The sequence below is a fragment of the Nomascus leucogenys genome, chromosome 20, assembly GCF_006542625.1.
Source record: "Nomascus leucogenys isolate Asia chromosome 20, Asia_NLE_v1, whole genome shotgun sequence".
Taxonomy (NCBI): Eukaryota; Metazoa; Chordata; class Mammalia; order Primates; family Hylobatidae; genus Nomascus; species Nomascus leucogenys.
In genome coordinates, this window is record NC_044400.1 from 68,293,899 (window position 1) to 68,308,870 (window position 14,972).

At 41.8% G+C, this 14,972-nt stretch overlaps 1 protein-coding gene and 1 pseudogene across 6 annotated transcripts in view; one reads left to right on the plus strand and one right to left on the minus strand.

Moving 5' to 3' along the window:
- Positions 1–14,972, plus strand: part of LDB2 (LIM domain binding 2) — a 396,392-nt gene that overhangs the window by 30,008 nt on the left and 351,412 nt on the right. The window lies entirely within an intron of this gene.
- Positions 4,684–5,716, minus strand: LOC115831914 (annotated as a pseudogene). The gene has a single exon (XR_004027407.1). The product of XR_004027407.1 is annotated as a cytochrome c oxidase subunit 7C, mitochondrial pseudogene (transcript).

Sequence of the window (14,972 nt, forward strand, 5' to 3'; positions counted from 1 at the left end):
AATAATGTCATCATCTTCATCATAATCTTCATTAAAATCATTCTCATCACCGGCATCATCATCACCAGTAACGTCCTCTTCATTATCATCTTCATCAACGTCATCTTCATCACCAATATCATTGTCAACAGCATCATCATCGTTATCACCAACATCATTACCAACACCATGACCACCATTATCATCATCATCCTATGAGAAGAAACAGATCCTCAAAACAGTTAAAAGACTGGGCTAATGAAAGGCACTGAGATGAAGGTCTTTGGCAATCGGTGTCCTGTGTGAATAAGAAGTGTTTCTGTGTTATACTCTGCATGGTTACAATTACTTCAGTCTTCATCCTTTGAAAGGAGAAGTGTGGGTGAAAGAGGAGGAGAGACAAATCCATTCACACAATCTGCAACTTTTTCCATCTGCCTGAGTGAATATTCGTTTTGCTTTGCCTTTAGATTCTGCCACCAGACTTTGATTCCAGTGCTGAGTGACTGTCTGGGGTGGCAGAAGGGGTTGGATGGGGGTGATGACTCTGACCTCTCTGATATTAAGAATTTATACAGAGAATAGTATTTGCTGTGCATTTTAATCAGCAAAATACACCCCCTTCAGCAGATGTTAATTTGCATTCTGACAATGGTGCCCCTGGAACCTGAGAATGTGATGCAGGAACAATAAAAAATTTTCGAGTAATAATACCTTTGTCCTATCAGGAGTCCCCAAATTTATAGGTTTGGTCCCTGTTCTTGCCTGAGATATTAAAGCACAGAAACTAAGGGTAAGCCTCTTATCATTACTCAGGCTCAATTGACCCAAAAGTAAAATAAAATGGGTGATACCTACTCTCTTGAAGATAAAACTAGAATAGATAATCTATTAAGGTCCACTTAAATCACTAAGATAAACGAGTCTAATGTGATTAAAAGAAAGGTGTGGAAAATGCATATGTAACTACTGTAGGGCTTTATAATGACAATCTTTCTGGGCTTTGGTAATTTGAGAGGTCTGGACTTCATCGGGGATAGCAAATGGATTGCATTTTATGTGACAGCTCCAACAGATGCTAGTGGATTGTTTTTGAAGTGGTCAGGTTAGGTTAGGGATAGAATGTTGTCATGGATTGTTGATATCTTCTATGTGCAAAGGAGGATATTCATATCCACTTGGATATGAATGCCTGATATTTTTCACCCTTGGACTTCATTGTCTTGAAGTGTCTTGGAGTGCAGCTATTTGATTATAGATCACCTCTTCACCATTGCCCCCAACTACCACCTTGAAATCTTGGTGCTATTATCATCTTTTGCCAATGATTTACTGGTTCTTATTTCTACATTTTAAAGAGCCCTCTTTACCACCTCAAGTTAATGATTCTTTAAGTAGCTGTATCTCCTGGAATCCTTCTTTACCTAGAAAACGCTACAAACCTGGGCACCGCTATCCTGTACCTTAGTGGTTCTCTAGTTGTTCCTGTTTTCTATTGGCATGAAAGAACATTTATAATGTTCTATAACCAGTATGGGCTATTTCTTAAGAGTTGATTGCTGGCCGGGCGCGGTGGCTCAAGCCTGTAATCCCAGCACTTTGGGAGGCCAAGGCGGACGGATCACGAGGTCAGGAGATCGAGACCATCCTGGCTAATTCGGTGAAACCTCGTCTCTACTAAAAATACAAAAAAATTAGCCGGGCGAGGTGGTGAGCGCCTGTAGTCCCAGCTACTCGGGAGGCTGAGGCAGGAGAATGGCGTGAACCCGGGAGGCAGAGCTTGCAGTGAGCCGAGATCACGCCACTGCACTCCAGCCTGGGCGGCAGAGCGAGACTCCGTCTCAAAAAAAAAAAAAGAGTTGATTGCAGTTCCCTTTTCTTGTCTCTGTGACAGATTCCTTTGTATTTCTGGTGCCCTGAGCAGGGCCTTTAATTAATACTCTGGGGGTAATTGACCTACCCATCTTTAGTGTTTACTTTAAATTTTACCCGAGTCTTACACTTACTGTATTGTATTAGATTGTGTATTAATCTGTGATGAGTATTAATCTGTGATCTGGGCAGGGCTCCGCAGGTTAGCTCATCTCTTCTCCCCTCAGTGTTACCTGTGGGTGTTTCCAAGGCTGAGCATTGGAATGCAATGAGGGCTTGCTCATTCCCATGTCTGGCAGTTGATGTTGGCTCCTGACTGCGCCCTGGACTTCCCCACAGCGTGGAGGCTGGGTTCCAAGGGCTAAGCCTCTGAGAGACACTGTGCCAGACAGCAGTCGTATTATCTTTTAGCACCTAGTCCCAGAAGGTATCACTTCTTTCAGATTCTGTTCGGCAAGGTTGTCACAAAAGTCCAGCCAGGTTTAGGGAGAAGGAACAGAGCCTCCTATACCCATTGATGTGGGAATATCTACACCACCTTGCAAGAAAAGCGTGTGGGATATTATGTGTGTTAATGTGGCCATGTTTGGAAAATACAATTTGCCATACTCTGCAAACAACACAGGCTCATTTTTCGCTCAAGATGTTAAGATCTGATTAATACAGGGAATGAGATAATAGTCTTGGTGCTGTTACCAAGACAGGACATTTTTGTATGTTGTATCAGTTAACATGTCAGTGGAATATGTCAGATTTTTTTCCCTATGTCCAGCTCCCTTTATGACTCCTTTCTTTGACTGAATATGGAACATAATGCAGTGGGAAAAGCACCGGCCTGGAGTCCAACTTCTTTTCATCCTGTCTTTTCATTGACTAATGTAGAGTATAACGTTGGGCCACTCACTTCCCTTTGAGGCTTAATTTCTTCATCTGGCAAATGAGGGTATTATACCACACATTCTCTTTTTTTTCCAGATTGTTACGAAATTCTTTGACTTATTTATTTGATTTGGTTGGCTTATAAATTATGTATTTATTTTCTTAAATGCATTCTTAAAATTAATAAAGTAATATAAAGTAGCATTCTATATTTTGAAAAGTAAAAAACTATTACTTATTTTTCCATTATTTAAATTCAATATTCCTCTACTTCTTCCCAGTCCTTTCCAATGTAATTCATAAGTGAGGTGTGCTACTTTGTAACTCACATCTTTATTAACTTAGTATTATGTGTATTTTCCATATTGATGCCTTTTTGTGTATTGATTGTTTTTAAATGGCACTTAGCGGAAAGAAAATCTGCACAATCACCTTCCTATTCTCCAGGTCCCAGCTCTTATCACAAAGTCCTCTGTAGATATCCTGTTAGGCAGGAACAACAATTATTAGACTTCCATGTGGAGATAAGGCCTTTGAAGAAAAATAAAATGGGACAAGGGGTTAGAGAGTGCCTGAATGGGGGTAGCTGATTTAGAGAGGAAGTTTCTCCGGGGGAACACTGGAGCAGGGGTGTGCAGGAAGCTGAGGCAGGAACCCTGTGAAGGTTTGGGGAAGGACATTCTAGATGGAGAAAGTGGCAAGCACAAAGGTGGGAACGTGTTTGGAGTGTCCATGGGGCAGCAAGGCCAGTGTGGCTGGAAGGGTGAATGAGAGATTCTATTCCTGACCTCTCTCTGATGAATGCCCCTTCTCTTTGTTTCTCCAAAGTCAAATTGGATTATCCCCAGAGTGACTGTAGACAGCCACGTGCAAAGAGCTGAACCCTAGAGTCGGTTGTCAACTGCTCTCTGCTGGTGTGAAGCTGATTTAGCTTACAGAGAAAGAAGAGAGTTGGAGGTGCTTTTTTCTCCATGGAAAGGGACATGGACACATTTACCAGGTGGAAAATGGCCCTTCTCTTGGAGGCTGGGGCATCCTCATGATCACAGGAGCTGGTGTGAGGTGGTGCCCTTAATGCTGTCTCCAGCAGGGCGTGTGGAGCTGAGACTGCTGCCAGCCCAGCCCGAGCCCCTGTGCGTCAAGCTGGTCGCAGGGAACGTTCCCATGCTTATTTTTCCTTCCCGTGAAGAATGCAGAGGCTTCCTGCAATAGGGCTGAGGGCAGTGGTTTCTGAATACTGGTCACTGGAGCCCAGGGAGGTGTCAAGATGACCATGTAAACTCTAGGTATAGGCTCTTTCTTTCTTTCTTTTTTTGAGATGGAGCCTCGCTCTGTCACCCAGGGTAGAGTGCAGTGGCGCTGTCTCACTGCAACCTCCACCCCCCAGGTTCAAGTGATTTTCTTGCCTCAGCCTTCCTAGGAGCTGGGACTACAGGCTCACACCACCAAGCCCAGTTAATTTTTTGTATTTTTAGAAGAGACGGGGTTTCACCATGTTGGCCAGGTGGGTGGGTTTCTTAACTCCTGACCTCAAGTGATCTGCCCACTTCGACCTCCCAAAGTGCTAGGATTATAGGTGTCAGCCACACCGCGCCTGGCCGGTATACAGTATGGACTATTTTTTTTTTCTTTTCTTTTTAGATGGATTTTTCTCTCTTTTGCCCAGGCTGGAGTGAAGTGGCATGATCTCTGCTCACTACAGCCTCTGCCTCCTGGGTTCAAGTGATTCTCCTGCCTCAGCCTCCCAAGTAGCTGGGATTACAGGCGCCTGCCACCACACCCAGTTAATTTTTGTATTTTTAGTAGAGACGGGGTTTCACCATATTAGCCAGGCTGGTCTCAAACTCCTGACCTCAGGTGATCCATCCACCTCAGCCTCCCAAAGGGCTAAGATTACAGGGGTGAGCTACTGCGCCCAACCGTTATTGGCTATTTCTTTTTTTTTTTTTTTTCCATGTCATAAGTTTATTGACAAACATATCTGGTATGGCATATGAGTTCTAGTTTGATCCACTTCCAGAGGCTGCACCTCTTAAAATGCTCTTCATATCTGTTAAATGGAGGGACCGAAACATCCTTATGTTTTAAGCAGTTGGTGTCTTACTACAAGGAAGGGTGTAGCAAATGCAGATCCAAAGTACAGATACATCTTAGCTAGTAACGACCACTTGTTTTCCACTGAAAATGGCAAATTCTTCCCAGGGCCCTCCTCATAGTGGCTCCTACGGACCACAGAGGTTGTGAACCTCCTGATGCTCTGGCCCAACATAGCGCTGCTGGAAGCTCTGCGAAAGGCACAGAGACCGAGGACGGATAAGAGTTGGTTGCAGTTCCCTTTTCTTGTCTCTGTGACAGATTCCTTTGTATTTCTAGTGGCCTGAGAAGGGCCTTTAATTAATACTCTGGGGGTAATTGACCTACCCATCTTTAGTGTTTACTTTAAATTTTACCCGAGTCTTACACTTACTGTATTGTATTAGTTTGGCACCAAGGCATGCAGAGATCTGTGGTGTCATCTTGTCTGTGCAAAGAAAGTCCAAGAGACCTATTCCATTTTAAGGGGTTTTTATTACCATATCTGAAAGCAGGGTTGGATTTTGATGTGATGAATCACTCTTTGATTTTCCCCTGTGTTTGTTTCCTAGTTTTGCCCTTAAAACATTTACCCTGGATCTTTAGAATGAAGATCTAATAAAATTGTAGAATAGAAAAGAGTAATGTATATTCGCCAGGTTAGACTAGCAACTGAAAAAAAATCTGTTGAATCTCAGTGCCTTAATAAAATAAAGGGTTTTTGCTGTAGGTGTGGTGGTGGTGGTGGTGGTGGTTTTTCTCTCTCTCCCTCTCTGTCATGTGAATGACGGTAGAGTACAGGTAGGTAGGAGTAGGGATGAGAATCTGCATCACTGAATCATTCAGGGACTTCCTCATTAGCAGCTGGGCTTCCTTTGAAGCCTCTTCATCCAACCAGGCAACAAGCAAAAAGAGAATGTGCCAGGCGCGGTGGCTCACACCTGTAATCCCAGCACTTTGGGAGGCCGAGGTAGGCAGATCACGAGGTCAGGAGATCGAGACCATCCTGGCTAACACGGAGAAACCCCGTTTCTACTAAAAATAAAAAAAATTAACCGGGCGTGGTGGCGGGCGCCTGTAGTCCCAGCTACTCGGAAGGCTGAGGCAGGAGAACGGCATGAACCCGGCAGGCGGAGCTTGCAGTGAGCCGAGATCGCGCCACTGCACTCTGGCCTGGGTAACAGAGTGAGATTCCATCTCAAAAAAAAAAAAAAAGAAAAGAAAAAAAGAGAATGTGAGTCTGGTGGAGGAGGTCTTAGAGTCAGGCCTGGAAGTGGTGAATATCCGACCCACTTCTGTTGTATAAAACTCAGTCACCTGGCTCCAGCTCCTTGCAGAGGGGTTGGGAAATGTAGCAGGGCATAACTGTCAAGTGGGAGAAAACACAGATATCAGCTCTTACAAATAATGTTTCTCAAAATGGTTTGCTCCCCACTTGCACTACAATCCCTTGGTGTGGGAGGTGATAAGTAAAGAAATACAGATTCCTTGGCTTAAACCATCACCTAATACAATCAAATACCTGAATGTGGGGCCCAGGAATCTGCACTTAAATAAGCTGGTGTTTATGATTATTCACTAGCTAAGAGAGGAGAAGGAGGAGGTGATATTGCAGAAAACATGATAAACTCTCCTCTCTTTCTGCTTTCTCTCTTTGGCACCTTTTCAAAGAGGAATTAAATTAATAAGTTGTTGATTTGTAACTCTTGCCCTTTAAACATGTGAGCACTCAGCACGCTGGATGTTGGAATCATTAGTCAATACATCAATACTCTTAAGGACTCGTTCACTTAACTAATAAAGCAAAGCCAAGGTTGTTTTTTCCTCTGTCCTTGGCTGGCTGGAGCCCGTGCCCTCTGTGACTGGAACCATGCGGGCTGCCCAGGAAGCACTGGTGATGGATGGCCCCCTTACTCAGCTGACTGTGAGTCGCTGGACACTCTTTCCTTTCCTTGTCCTCTTCCTTTTCCTGGTCGCCAATCTCTGAGGGGCTTGGCATCTTTATAACAGTTGCACAAAGAAGTTCAAATTTGCTGGACTTCGGGGGCGGAGGACTGTGGCTTTGTTCCCATCTCTCTTATCGTTTGGTTTAATAATTCCAATTTCCTTATATTCCCGTGGGAAACTGGACACCTTCTAAAAACTACTGATGGTTGCAAACATTGTGGGTCGCAGATAGAGCTATTTAGAGAGAATTCACCAAGGGCCAGAGCCAGAGGTATCCTTTTTTTTTTGAGATGGAATTTCACTCTTGTTGCCCAGGCTGGAGTGCAATGGCGCGATCTCGGCTCACTGCAACCTCCACCTCCGCGGTTCAAGCAATTCTCCTATCTCAGCCTCCCAAGTAGCTGGGATTACAGGCATCCACTATCACGCCCAGCTAATTTTGTATTTTTAGTAGAGACAGGGTTTTTCCATGTTGGTCAGACTGGTCTTGAACTCCCGACCTCAGGTGATCCACCTGCCTTGGCTTCCCAAAGTGCTGGGATTACAGGTGTGAGCTGCCATGCCCAGCCAGGGCTCTTTGATTCACATAAGATTAGAACGGCTTCCATCCTTACACTGGTATCAAACTAGGGCTTCTCATTCCAAATATTTAGGAGAAAAATAAACAAAAAATTGAAAAAAAATGATGTATTACTCAGGATTCAAAAGAAAGAGACTTAAAGGATTTAGTTCTATTTCTGTATACTAAGCATGTGAAGATATAGCCCAGAGATTGTGCCCATTCTTGTAAAATAATCTCCATGCAACAGGAAGATAAAATAACTTTTGGATGAGAACTCACTGTGTGGCAGCCTCGATGTGCTTTATTTCTCACAACCTTGTATGGGAGGAATCATTGCACCCATCTTCCAGAGGAAGAAACTGAGGTCTGAGGGGGTTAGGTAACTTGACTGAGGTCAAGGGCTGGGGCATCTGAGCAAAGAGTCAATTTAGTTCCACTAATAGCTCTTGAGCACCTAGGGAGTATCCCCGCAGGTGTAATGGGTTCGGGAGGATGAATCTGCCCAGTTTCTATTTGAGAAGACAGGAATGGCATTGCAGGCAAGGGGAACAGCATGTGCAAGGGAGGAGTGGCAAGGCATAGTGTGTCTGCGGCTGTTTGTTGCTACCATATGGCTAGGGCAGCAGGACCAAGCTGACTCATGGCTGGAGGCCACAAAAAGCTATATTTGAGATTCTGCAGCCCATGAGGACAAGTCTTGAGAGTTTGAAAGCACGGACTGGCGTGATAATCCCTGTGATTAGAAGGAGGCCTGGGATTGGCGAGAACGTTCGATGGAATGGAGTCAGCTGTGGGGAAGGGAGAAGGTCTAAGCCAGGCTTTGGTCATCAGGGAAGCTGAAGAATTGTTATTCCTGCTGTGTTCTTTGAGCAACTACAGCACTATAGTGATGGTCCCATAGGGAACACTTGTCAAAGTCTGGAGACATTTTTGGCTGTCACAACTTGGGGTGGGGGACACTGTTGGCATCTAATGGGAGGAAGACAGAGATACTGCCAAGCAGCAGACAATTCATGGGACAGTCCCCTACAGCATGAACCATCCAGCCCCAAGGTCAATGTTGGCAAGGTGGAGAAACCCTGACCTGCAGCGATTCAGGGCTATAACTGGCTGGGTTCTGACTGAAAATCACATTCTTTTTCATCTCTTTTGATCAGTTTGGTAAGCCTGTGCTTGACTTTCCTCATCTGTACAGCGTATATAAGAAGACAAGAATCCAGTGGTAGGACATGCATTTTTATGAACATTCCAATGATCATATTTGATATATTTGTTCTTCATAGACTCAGAGTCCAGCAGAGAAGTCCTCCATACCCTAATGAAGCCCGCTGCTTTGGGGGAGGTCTTTTGAGTCACCATGCCTAGTATATTTAAGCTACAGAATCCTTGTGTCAAGACGAATCCTGCTTTTTTTGGCAAATTATTTTAGATTGATTTTTTTTTTATAGCTGTAGGAATGCCCCTGGGGTATTCAGGTTTTTCACTAAGCAGATTTGGACCCATGTGGTAAAGAATTACAGGGTAGCCAAGGTCACAGTATTGCTGGATACAAAATACATTCACCAGCCATGACTTAGTCCACAAATGTGGATCACTGCCAATATTGCTTCAGCATTATAGAGTCTCTCATTGAATAGTCTGGTCATGAGGCAAGTGTTCATTGAATGAGATCATCTTAGAATGCTTTGTCAAGAAATCCTAGAGCATTTGGCAGTGAGAAACCACCTATTTTGTTCAGTCCACCTCTACTCTGACAGGTGAACAAAGCTGGACCAGAGATATTGAGTGACTTACCTGAGGTCACAGAGATGATGGGTGGCAGCCTTAGGTGGCACTTATTTATAAAAGCATAGGCAGATGGCTGGTGTCATTTTCTTCAAAGTTTGATCAGAGGTGAATCAGTGAGATAGAGACCTGTGGGTTTAACACAGAGATAACCTGAGAAGATTGTACATCTGCTCTGATACAGGAACCACTTTGCGTGTGTGTGACAGTGGTGCTCCTTTTACCTGAAAGATCAAGGCTTCTGAATTATTAGGCTGAAAATGCTTTTATGATGCATTTCTTAAAGGTCTCATTAGTATTTAAATGGTACAGGAAAGTGCAGATAAATTGCGCATTATGAAAAGAGCCAGTGGGACTGGCAGGCACCATTACTTCCCTGGCTACCCAAATCCATCTGTCTTCTTCCATGTTTGTCTCAGCAGAAATCCATAGTTCGGAAGATACTCTTTTGGCTAGGTTAGGGCTGCACTTTGAGTGCATTTTCCCGTGTTTGAAATAAAGCCAGGGCCATGTTGCTGGGTAGCTTTGTGTCTTTGAATTCTGTCTCCATGACTGGCATGGTTTTCTGAGAGGTTTTCTCATCTGTCCAATGGGAGTAATAATAGTGCTTGTCTCTAAATTGGAGAAGATTAAAAACTTGAAAAAACTCACATTAAGCATTTTGCATAGTGCCTGACAAATTTTAAATGTTCAATATATGTCACTTTTTATAATTATCTTTATCACTCCTGTTATTTCATTACGAAATGTGTCTGGCACATAGCAGATTGTCAATGAACATTGCTTCTTTTTCTTTTCAGTAACCCCTCTGGTACTGTGATTGTGTGGCCCTTGAAAAGTCACCTTCCTCTTTGGGCATCCTATTTTCAATAAAACAAAGATGGCCCCTCCCAGCTCTATAAGTTCTCTGTAGTGAGTCTCTGAGTCGATGATTCTGGTCACACCACAGTTAAAGAATCCAAAAGCATAGCTGTAGGGAAAAGTAACGCACACCTAATGAGGATGCAAAGAGCAGGTCTCAAGATGCTGATTCGGTTGTGAATGTTTGCTCCTATAATCCAATAGAAGTAATTAGGAGGGGAAAACAGAAATGGGGTATTGTAGCAGCTTCAGTATTGCCATACTGTTGTGGCTTTCAAAATGCGGTTTAATAGCTAGTCAAATGACTCTTATTAAGGTGCACATGATTGAATCACCAGGGCATACCACCAGCCTCGATGGTGATGGGGGCCTAGCTGTGTATATTCACTACTTACAGAATTCAGCTGAACACAAATTAAAGTGGCAAAATGATTCAAGGACAAGTTTTTTTGTTTTTTTTTTTTTTGGAATGTAGTCAGAGATCTGGAGTAGGACTCCCAGGGATCAGAGTAAGCATTCATGACTTATTGGGAGTGTGATTATACCACGTTTCTTAGCTCGTTTCCTCATCCGTAAAATGGGAATATTAACAGTCATGGGGTGGTGGTAGTGCTTTAACAGAATGAAGCCTAGTATAGTGCCTGGCCCTTAGTAATCTCAAGAAATGTCATTTTGTTGTCATTTGTTTTTTAAAAATGTAGCAGTTGAGCAAAGTTCTGTCTGAAGGCTCTTTATTTTAAAAAAGTCATAAATTGAAGCATGGAGAGTTGGCTGATCACGTGTCAATTAGCAAAATATTTTAATGGATATTAATTTTTTTAAAGATATCGTAAAGAACTTGGGCAACAATATGGAAAGAATTGTGTATTGACGCAGTTTGTGTAGTTCAATAAATATTGTATCGGGTCCAGGATGGAAAAAGGATGTTGCCGAAATAATTGTGATGTGATAGTTTAAAAAAATAAATCCAACAATAGGCCAGTGTACTGGCCAGCAGGAAGCTCCAACAATACCCCCACCTTTTTCCTGTACCTTACCCGGAGTTCCTTCAGGCGACACAGATAACCGATGGGTGATAAAGTCGAGGACCGGGTCTGGTGCCAGCTGAAAATAGAAGAATTAGTGTCAAACTGTTATCTGATCAGAAAATGGACTTAGCAAACACCCTTCCCAAGCAGCGTTTAAGAAAAGTTCGCTGTGGGGGAAAAGTCTTCTTTTCACCTGAGCAGTCCCTCTTAGTCACAGTGACTCACTGAGACCCAGTTCTCTTGAAGCCCAACCACTGGTTCGTTTAGTTGCAGGGGGAATTCTTGCATCATGCACTAAGCCCTCCTTGGAGCAATAATGTAAACAGGAATTCCTTGCATTTATAAAGCGCCCTATGCTTCCACCATGTCTGCCCATTCTTTATTCTACTTAGCTCTAGGAGCAACTCCTTGCTTTGAGTATTATTGGCACAGCTGTGAACCTGGGAAGTGACTCATCCTTTCTGTGCCTCAGTTTCCTCATCTGTAAAGTGGGGAATAATGATCTTATCTATCTCACTGGGCTGTTACTAGAATTGTGTGAGATAACGCAGGCAAAGAATTTAGCAATATACCAGGCATTACTTGTGGTATTTTAATAATCAAATAAGCAGTAATAATTATTAGTATCAATCTTGTGAGGGACAGTATTATTGCCATTTTAGAAGTGAGGAAACTGAGGCTTATTCAGTCAATATATTTATTGAACAACCAAGTCCCAGGCATTATTTTAGGTTGGGCTGAGGGGAGGGAGGGATGGTAAACAAATAAACATGAACACAAGATGTACTGTGTTCTGGTATGTGACATGAAGAGCCTAACAGTGAGTAAGGGAAGAGAGAGTAAAGAAGTTGGGTTGGGAGGTTTGCTTGTTTAGACAGGGTAGTCAGAGAAAGCCTCACTGCTGAGGGTACATGTGAGCAGAGACCTTCATAAAGTGAGAGAATGAGGCTTGCCAACATTTCGAGGAAGAGCATCCAGGCAGAGGGAAGAGCCACTGCCAAGGCCATGAAGCAGGAGGGTCTCAGCCTGTCATGGGAAATGGCAAAGACCTCTTTGTACCCAGAGCAGAGTGAGCCAGGGCAGTCCGGGGACAGGAGGTCGGATTAAAGGAAGCCAGGCTTTGAAGGCTGTGGTGAACACTTGAGATTTTGTCCAGTGGGAAGCCACAGGAGGCTTCTGAGTTGAGCTTTTGATCTGAATTAACCTTTGTATAATGCTCACCCTGGATGCTATGAAGATCACGTATGGTAGGTAAGCAAGAATGGAAGCAGGGCTATCCATCTGGAGACTTTTTCAGTTCAGACTAGCAAGGATAGTGGCTTGGATGTGAGTAGTAGAAGTGGAGGTGGTAGAGATGGCCACAGACAGTGAGGAATAAAAAGGGTGCGTAAGATTCCATTCATTCCCGATCCTTGAGGAACTCTTGGTCTACCAAGGGACAGAGACATGTCAAAGAAACAAAGGGCTTCCCCCCACCTGCCCCTACTGCCACCTGACAACATATTATCATTGAGGACATAAACTCCATAGGTATTCCATAAGCTCCAGAGAGAATGTTCTATGAGAATTAGTAACGGGGTCACGATGGGCTTGCAGAGTCAACAAAAGCTCCAAGAAGAAAGTGGGACTTCAAATCTACTTCAGAAAATTTGAACGGCAAGAAATAAAGGCAGGAAACTACTTAATTTTGAGCGATCTGTATAAGGAAAGACACAAACCAGATCAAATATAATATTTAATGTCTCTGAACATTTAGGTTACTTCTATAATTTTGCTGTACAAAATAATGCTACAATGACATGCATTAGCTATATAACTTTGGACAAGCGACTTAACCACTCTGGACTCAATTTCTTCCTCTATAAAATAAAGAAACCAATAATATTTATCTCATAGGGCTGTTGTGAGGATTAAATCAGTAGTAGTGATTAGAATGGTGCCCAAAGTCTATTAAACATTATATAGGTGTGAGCATTTCTTTAGACTAAGTACTTAAGGACAGAATTACAGTTACAGAACATACACATTTTAAATATAAATAAAGTTTTATTGTAACACAGCTATGCCCATCCGTTTACATACCCTCTATGGGTGCTATTGTGCTGCAGTGGCAGAGTTCAGTAGTCAAAACTTTGACCTGCAAAATCTAAGATACTGATATTTACCACGTGGTTTTCGTTGAAAAAGTTGGCTAACCTCTGTAATGGACACAGCTTAATTGTACTTAAAAGTGACTTTACCAATTTACATTCCCTTTAGGATTCAGAGTGTGAGAATATCCACTTCTGCCTACTCTCACTAACACTTGATATTATTAATTCTGAAAATTTTAGTCAAGCTGATGAATGTAAAATGATATCTAAATTTAACTTCCATTTCCCTGACCAGGAATATCAAAGATTTTGATCTCAAGATCATCTGACACTCTTTAAAAATTTTGAGAACTCCAAAGTTTTGTTTCGGCATAGTTTCAAATGTTTGCAAATCTCTTTAATATTTGTTTAATAAAGGGTGGATGGATTTTCATATTAGTTTCTGCTTTCACTCCGCTGATTTGTTTTGTTTGAAGAAAATTGGCCTCACATAGATTTGGGATTGGAAAAGAAAGGAATACTCCAGAAATCTCTTGAGATAAATATAAATATTCTTTGTTGCTACATCCTAACTCTGTAAGTGATATTTTCTTAAGTGTTAGCTTTAGTATGGAATCTGAAACCATATCAATGAACTTTTCATGCTCTGTAATATTAAAATCCATTAGTCCATCTTGCACTTTGAATGGATATTTTACCCACTCATGAATTTATAATAACATGCCTTGGTTATTTGGAAAATATTCGTTCACTTAGTTTTGCGTATCTTCCAAATTTGACACATTTCATTATGCAACAACAACAAAAAAACTCACTCATTAATATCATCATCAATCTCATCAGAAAGGGCTTAAAGTATTAAGAAGCTGTCACACTCACATAGGCAGATATAACTTTCCTAATGTTTATTTTTTTCAAGAAAGCTCAAAGTTTGTCATTGACAATAAATACTGTGAATTGTCTTTCTTGATGTGATTGGCTCACTTTGTTCATTTTTGAGAAAATATCTGCCAAATATACATCTGAATAACTGTAATTTGTGGGTTGCTTTTCAACTAAAATGGTATTGCACAGATTAAGCCACTAGTTGAGCTTGCAACAATCATACAAGTGTTTTTCCTAGGATGGTCTTTATTCTTCTCATTCTGTCTATCCCTCAGAAAATTAAAAACTCATGTACTCCATGGTAGAGATATAATTTGTACTGCTTCATCAGGGAATTTTGTAAAACTCTGAGTGCATGGCGGTGACAAATATGATTACTTCTATATAGCTTGGTACCTTTGTTAAGGATTTGTGATTTGTGCTAAGGAATCCCAGTTTTTCTCACTATTGCTGTGCACTCTCAGTGCAGTGTCAACACAAAGTAAAAGGCAAATAGTGAGTGTAGAAATTTGATGAAAATAGTTTTAATCATGTGTATCCCTGGAAATGATCTCGGAGACCACTTGGGAACAGTTACCTTAGATAATACTGGGGTTGAGCATTATTTTTGTAGGCATTTCCTTCTGTATACTGGCTGTCCATATTTTTTGCTCATTTTTTCTATTGGGTTGTTTATCTTTTTCTTACTGATTTTTAGAAGTGAGATTATATTTATATATAAATGATCTTTGATAACTGATCTTTGATAAATCTTGCTTCCTACCCTTTTTCTGAATCTTGCAACTATATCTCCACCAATAGGGCAAAGCTTAAATAATCATGTGCATCCATACTTAGTAAAATGCCACACTGAATGAAATGTACTAACATAGAAAGGCTTAAAATGTGTTGTTCATTAATATAGCATATATCACTCTTTAATTCTCCTCCTCTACATGAAACAGTTATACATATACACACACATAACTATTACATATAACATATATATTATAATGTTATATGTAATAG